The 7,795-nt window shown below is 34.6% G+C and overlaps 1 pseudogene; it reads left to right on the top strand.

Moving 5' to 3' along the window:
• The first annotated feature begins 1,801 nt into the window (after positions 1 to 1,801).
• Positions 1,802 to 2,281, top strand: LOC123606585 (annotated as a pseudogene).
• Positions 2,282 to 7,795: the final 5,514 nt, after the last annotated feature.

Below are 7,795 nucleotides of genomic sequence, written 5' to 3'. Positions count from 1 at the left end.
TAATGAAATAGATTAGTAATTAACACCCAAATGGCTCATGAGATGTTAAAGGAATTATATTAACATTGAATAGGACAGAAAGAGTAAAAAGAAAAAATTAAAGTCTTGAGATAACCAAGAAGCATTCTAAGAAAACTAGATTCTGAAAATAGATTTTATGGAAAAGTCTACATTATGTGGAAAAGGAAGTTTTCACCATCCATTTGCATATATTCAATTTTAGAATTTTTGCCAATGGAAAGAAGCCAAGAGCCATGTAAAATTATGCCCAAAGACCAAGACTGAACCTCAGTTGGGAAAGGAAAATATTTGCCAGATTATATTTAAGAATTTCTATAGGATAGTGATTGCTATGTGTCTTATTTTCTCCCTTCTGGAAAAGGAATATTTACTATGATTATCCTACACCTGTTCCATCTTGGAACATTAGGTGGGTGGAGGACAGATCATTTGTCTTTCCATTTCACAGATCTACAGTCTAAAAGTAACTTTATCCAAGGGAGAAAAAAAAACCCTAAAACTAAAACTAAAACTAAAACTAAAACTAAAACCAAACTAAATCCAAAATAAAAGCAAACTAAAACTAAAACTAAAACTAAAACTAAAACTAAAACTAAAACTAAAACTAAGATACTTTTACAGCTAGATCTGATTTAAATGATGTGATCCTGGACCTTAAACCTGAGCTTCATAGCATAATAGAATGAGACTTCTGGTGATTCTCACATGATGAAGGAAGATCAGTACTGTTGTAAGCAGGGTATGGACTATAATGGTTTCAACATGGAAGCAAATTATTTGAAACTTCTCTCATGGATATGCAGGTCAATGATCCTGCCCCTTGAATATGCACATGGTTGAGACTGCTTCAACCAGTAGGGTATGGCAGAAGTGGTGCTAGAGTGTCAAATACCACGCAACGTTCTCTTTCTTCATTCTTGGCACCCTGATTCACCAATAGAAGAAGTCTCCGCAGCTGCCATACTGAAGAGGCCAAAGTTAGCCATTTTGTTGACAATTCAGCTGAATTCAGCCTTCCAGATACACCCTCCAAGTTACCATAGGTGTGTGTATGAAACTTACACCTTCCAGTCCAGACTATCTAACAGTTGAATATCATCAAGTGACCTCTACTATGTCACATGGAACAGCAGAATTATGCAGCTGATCTCTGCTGGAAGTTCTGACCCACAAAATTTGTTTTTACCGTTTTTAACCGTTAAGTTTTATGGTCATTTGTTCCAAAACAACAGATACCTGGAACATACACTTTCTCCTTTAAAGATCAATCTTTAAAAGATAAAACTGTGGCAAGGAGAAGTGAAGTAATTTATACAAGTTTATGCAATAATATAGGGGCTATTGCAGTGCAAAACCAGGACCTGTATCTTCCTCTTCTTTCCACTGTACCCCATTGTCCTGACGAGTGCATTTTGTTGTGTAATACTGTCTTATAATGTTTAGAAATCAAATGGTCAGCTTTTTGAAAATCAATCATGTTTCTTTTTAGTTCTTTCTTCTGTTTCTTTCCTTTTACCTGTCTTCTGCTATTTAATGTTTTGAGGCTCTTCCCACATATGAAGATAATAAACATAGGTGAATTCTAATTTTTAGTGGACTTCAAAATCAAAATGCAGGGGAGCCCCTAAGACACTAATTTCGAATCACGGGGCGTCTGCGATTACATCTTTTCTGTTTTAAAAACAGCTGTGCTAACCAAAGTGAGACTCATTTTCTAACTTCTCTTGTTAAGACAGTGAGAAATTAGCAACAGTACTTCCTGAAACCATCAAGAAGAAAAATGTCAGTGACATTGCATAGAGATGTAAGTGATACTAAAATAGAAGTTTTCTGTGAGAGGACACCCAAATATGTGAGAAATTTTCGGCTCTTAGTGCCAGTAATTACTACAATGGCTGTATATTTCATAGAAATATCAAGGATTTTGTGGTTGAAACTAGAGATCTGACAGGTGCAGGAAGAGGAAGTAACAGTACCTGGGGCAAGAAATTTGAGGACGAATATAGTGACTCTTAAGCACAATGTTAGAGGTGTGGTATCTATGGCTAATAATCTCTCAAATACCAATGGATCTCAGTTTTTCACCTATGCCAAGAAGTTACATTTGGACATGAAATACACAGTATTTGGAAAGGTAATAGATATTCTGGAGGCTCTAGATGAATTGGAGAAGTTACCAGTAAATGAGAAGACATATCAACCTCTTAATGATGTGCTCATTAAGGACATATCTATTCATACCAATCCATTTGTTCAGTAGCTATAATAGACTTGAAAAGATATTTGGCAAACTGTTTGGGGAACACACCTATTCTGGCTTACCCAGTTTTAATTATGCCAGGAGATTTTTATCATCCTACTGCTTGTTTACAGCTAAAATCTTCTGAACTAGTGGTACCAACGAGACCCAAACAGCTTTTACTCCCATTATTAGAGCATATACTTTACTATAACTATTATCCAATGTATTTCTTTAAGGTTAATTTTTTAGATATCTTCTCTCTAATTTTTTTACATGTAAATGTTCATTTAAAAAATAGAAATACATTATTTCTGTGATGAAGACTTAACGTCCTACCTAGTTCTACTCCTATGTTCACACTGGCATCCCTTATAACTAGAACTAGAAGCATTTAACATCATCTGCTTTCTGAGCTAGAGTGAATCCAAGCCCGAGATGAAGACTTTATTCAGAGAAATTTAAAAGTTCCAATCCAGCAGATCAGAATTTCCATACTGAGGTAACTTTTTGATAACTCCACTCCTCTCTTGTGGTCTCTTCTTCCAAGTTTGATTTTTGAGATGAAGCCATCCAATAGTCTGTATCAAGTAACCGAGTCTCTCTACCTTGTTTAATCTCATGCCTGAGTTTTGGTTTGGATTTCCTGCACATTTCCCCTATGCACGCAGGATTTTAGTCCCACTCTGTTCTTAGAGATTCTATATTCTAATCTTGTCATGAAAATTTTAGCCCTAAAGTGGGAATTATGCTATTTCTCTCCAATTTCTTTGGCATCTCTGTAATCCTGTCTAGAATCTTTGCTTTAGAACTTAGCTGCCTTAACTTAGTTTTAAGTTACTTAACACCTAACCCCACAGTTTTGCTGGTATTCCTGGAGACTAGTGTGATGGTCTGCCTGCCTGTCCACCTGTCACGATCCATTACTGTTTAGTACTCACCATTGTATTCTCCAGATAAAAAGCTTTGCCTGTCTGGCTAGATTCCCATCACTCGATTCTTGTTCAATTTGCAAGAACTGATTTTATCTCAGTGTTGGCTTTTAGTGTCCCACTTGTATTCACCCTAAGCTCTTTCTGCCACTACCGAGTCTGATATTGGTTAGAGGAGAACAACTCTGTATGATCGTTAATACAGAGGCAATTATGTCACTCTAATAATTAAATGCACTGTACATCAGTTGTTCTAATAAATTTTAATAAAAATTTTAAAATTTTTACCTTTTTACCTTTTTAAATAACTTATAAGAAGATACTTGTGCTGTTCTTTCTTCTTAGTCTTTGATAAGAATAACAACTGAAGGCTACAGATTCAGAAATTGAATCTTAATATTTTTAATATGTGCATATTTACAAAGGTCACTATTTATGTGACAGGGGTAGTTTTTATAATTGCCTCTAAATAATAGAATTCTCACAGTGAAAAAATATGACATATCTATTTATATATAAAACCACAGCTTTTCTCTGTGATGCAGTGAAATAAAGCATATGACCATGAAGTGGTTAATGTTTTTATTTAAAAAGTTAATAATCCTGAACGGGATTTTTGATCAAGGAACTAACATGACTAAGTACATATATTTATAGAATATATAGAATATGTATTATATTTATATATTATAATATAATTATATTATGGGTGCCAGGGTTGCTCAGTCATTTGAGCGTCTGACTTTAGCTCAGGTCATGATCTTGCATTTTGTGAGTTGGAGCCCCACGTCGGGCTCTGTGCTGACAGCTCAGAGCCTGGAGCCTGCTTCAGATTCTGCGTCTCCCTCTCTCTGCCCCTTCCCCGCTCATGCTCTGTCTCCCTCTGTCTCTCAAAAATGAATAAACATTAAAAATTAATATAGTTATATTAATGTATATTATTTAATATTATTATTAATATAGTAATAAATTATATATTATAACATAATATATACTTAGTTGATATATATGTTTATATCAACTATTTATTTTAATTTATTTATATTTATATCAACTATTGTAATCATTTCTAAAGTAGAGAATGTTGCAAGTTTTTAAAGTGTTCTTTATTATATTGTTTGGACTATGGACTATATATTGGTCTTGGTCCAATTAGGAAACAGAGCCACACAGTAATTGAAACAGGGGAAGTTCAATATTAAGAATTATTAAGCTACGATAAAATCGTAATTGTAAAGATGGAAAGAGTACGTTCTAAAGGACTCCTCCACCTTCTCTTAGAGCTCAAGAAATGTACCAAAGATGGGCATACTTAGTATATATTCTACCCACTGCCAGGATAGTGTTCACACCTAGTTTGAAGAGTGAAATTTGTTGGATTGCTTGAGTTAAAGCTGATTTACAGCTACCAAGCAAGTGGAAAAATTCAAACCAAACCAAAACAACCTCTAGACTGGGGCTGCATGGTTTCCACAGAAGTGTGTTCTCTGGGTGCACAGATGGGGCAGATAAACACCAAATGTTCTTACACACCTACCCTTTGTCTAACTGGGGCAAGAGGAAGAAAAAACAAAACACCATTTATCCTAACCTGGAAAGAGACGCTCTCTTCCCCCCTGCAGTGTCTCTCCAGCGCCCTCTACTGACAGTTTAAAATCATGCTCACCTTAAGGGAGAAAAAGCTTAAGTGTCCTATATCATAGAGAGCAAGTACACTGAAGTGTGAATTTAGATTTTTGAGGCTACACTAAAAAATGCCACAGACGTCACATAAGCTACAGCTCTATGTTATAAATATACATTACACACAAAGTAAAACAACTCTTTTCTGTCACATATTTGCCATATGTCAGTATTATCATAACTGGTATGCAATAAAAATTAATAATATTGTAAACATTTTAATATTTCAATGTTTTAATATTTTTAACATTAAATATTAAAAGTTAATATTTTAAACATTTTAATATTATTTAAATATTTCAGCATTTTTAAAACATTTAGGTGGATAGTATTGATACTCTAGATATTTTGAGAAGTTTCCCTCCAAACTGAAACTGATAAAACCTTTGTTTTAGATAAGCTTCCCTGTGCTGCCAGAAACAGCTGAAATTATTCCATGGACTTTACATCAATTTTTTTTTAAGATAATCTCTGTGCCTAACGTGGGGCTCAAACTCATGATTCCGAGATCAAGAGTCACACCCTCTACCAGTTGAGCCAGTCAGGTGTCCTTACATCAATCTTTACATTTGGCCTTTATTATATATAAAAAGTAGACTTCTGTGTTTTTCTTTTGTTTTAGTTCCTTTGTTAGTCTTCAGATACATGGCAGTGGCAATAATTCACACAAACAAATACTAAATTGTGGTGTAGCATCCAGTAAATGTCTGTCTACAGACTAGTTTCATGGGAACCACAAGCAACCACATTGGCCTGAATGGTCAGAGTCACATATAATCTTTCTGTGCTCAGAACAGTATATATTCCCTTGTTCCAACACTGGCAAACGAGCACCGATAAGACAGTTAGCATTTGTTGTACTATACAAAATAAAGATATTTATAAAGAATTATAACCTTTTCTGGTTATCTAAAGTGTTGTTTTTTTTTTTTTTCAAATGGGAGGTTGAAACCCTGCTGGAAGTGTTTGTCACTGTGCTGAATGCGGACCCTTTTACCTTCTCGTATTAACAACAATGCATTCACTAATTTAATGTAGTTTTTGTCTCACCAAAAATTAAGACATTATTTATATTGGTGATCATTAACAGAATGATATTTTGAAATCAAAGTTTTGTTTCTAATGCTTTAATCTCCCAGAAGCAATTGGAACTCATCCTAGAATTAGATTTGTGCTCATTAGATCCACATGAGCTAAGTGGCTTTGTTCTAGAAGGTCAGTCACACAGTTAGCCCAGCTTATTGGTTAAAGGTATTTTTGAAGTCAGAATTTTGAATTTTGCAATAGAATTTTAGATTTATCTATTTATTTATTCCTCTACTTACTCTGTCAGCCAGTACGAGGTCCTGTGCTACATAAGGGGGATATAGCAGTGAACAAGACAGATTGAGCCCCTGCTCTCATAGAACTTACATTCTAGCACAGAATAGTCACACATTAAATAAATATTAATTGAGTTATTGAAAATTTTGGTAAATAGTTTGAAGAAGAGTATAGCATACAATGAAAGATGGAAGGGAGGCCTAATCTCTCTTGCAAGTTAGGGAAGTCTTGCCTGGGGATATTATGCTCGGCTTCAGGTCTGAAAAATGACTAGGAATCAATAATGGTGGCATCTGGAGTCATGGGGTTGGGTGAGTTGTCCAGCTGGAAGGAGAGGCCCCTGAGAAAGCCCTGGAGGCATGGCGCAACCTGAAGTGACAGAGGACCTAAAAGAAAAAATGTCTTCTCAAGAGGACACGCTGTAAGGAGAATCTGGTGAGGAGGCAGAGTACTCAGCACACATTATTTAAACTTATCTGAGAATTTATTAAGTGTGACAAACCTCACTGAACCACGTTTCCTTCTTCTGTAAAATAGATAAAATAATGCCTCTGTTTCAGAAATGTTATAAAAAATTAAATAAGGGAATGTTTACAAAGTCTTTGGCACATAGTCTTGCCAGACTAAGCAGGCTGAAGTATTTACAACACGGCAATGCAGTTTCTTTCTATTCATTTTTCAAATGTATAGTTTTCGCATAATTTCAACTCTAATCATAAATTTTTTAAGGATACTATTTTTACAGCTTAGACTTTTACATATATATATACATACATATATGCATATATATATATGCATACATATATGCATATATATATATATATGAAACTGGAATGTATATATTTGGAGCACAGACGCTCAAGTATTTCAGTAAATAAATAATTTAGACTTCAGTTTGAAGAATTGCAACCTTAGACATCTATTAACATATTTCCACTTTTTCCTAAAACCATGGAAAATACAATTAGCTACATGTCGTCTGTTATAACTTTATTCATTGCACTAGCAAAATTGCTTGAGTTTTGAGGTGCTTTCCAATATTCAATTAAACAACCTTTAAGGTATGAGAAACAATAATGGGCTTTCTGAACCTCTTTTGGAGGAACACTGGGCCTAGTTGTCAAGGTAACTTGACCTCATTTTCAAGGTGAATTAGACCACCATAGGAAGGTGTCCTGGTGCTCAGTAGTTTCTCAGTAAGTGTTTTATTATTCAAGTGTTGTCAGAAGCAAGCTTGAAGTGGACATATTGTTTTTCACTTTTACCTTTTTAAATAAAAGTTATAAAAGGCTCTTTGAACATCAGTTTTTTTTTACCTTTGCATTTATATTTTTTCCTCAGGGAGCATTTCAAATGGCATGTTCTTATTATTCCCTCTCTCCCATTAGATTTGTTTCTCTAGAGTATTATTCTTTTACTTTATGTTTTACACAAGAAACTGACAGCTCTGGCCTTGCTAAAAGGATCCATTGTCTGTTTTTTTTCTGATGAAAACACTTGCCCAATGTTCCATTGACCTTTTGAATTTTCCCTCTTTACTTCTTCTGTATCCTGGTTGCAACATGAGCTTTCTTTTCCCAATAACCCACAAGAAAAT

This window comes from Leopardus geoffroyi, chromosome A1 (genome assembly GCF_018350155.1).
Source record: "Leopardus geoffroyi isolate Oge1 chromosome A1, O.geoffroyi_Oge1_pat1.0, whole genome shotgun sequence".
Lineage (NCBI taxonomy): Eukaryota > Metazoa > Chordata > Mammalia > Carnivora > Felidae > Leopardus > Leopardus geoffroyi.
Note: the sequence above shows the minus strand (reverse complement) of the source record. Positions and strands in the feature narration are given on the sequence as shown.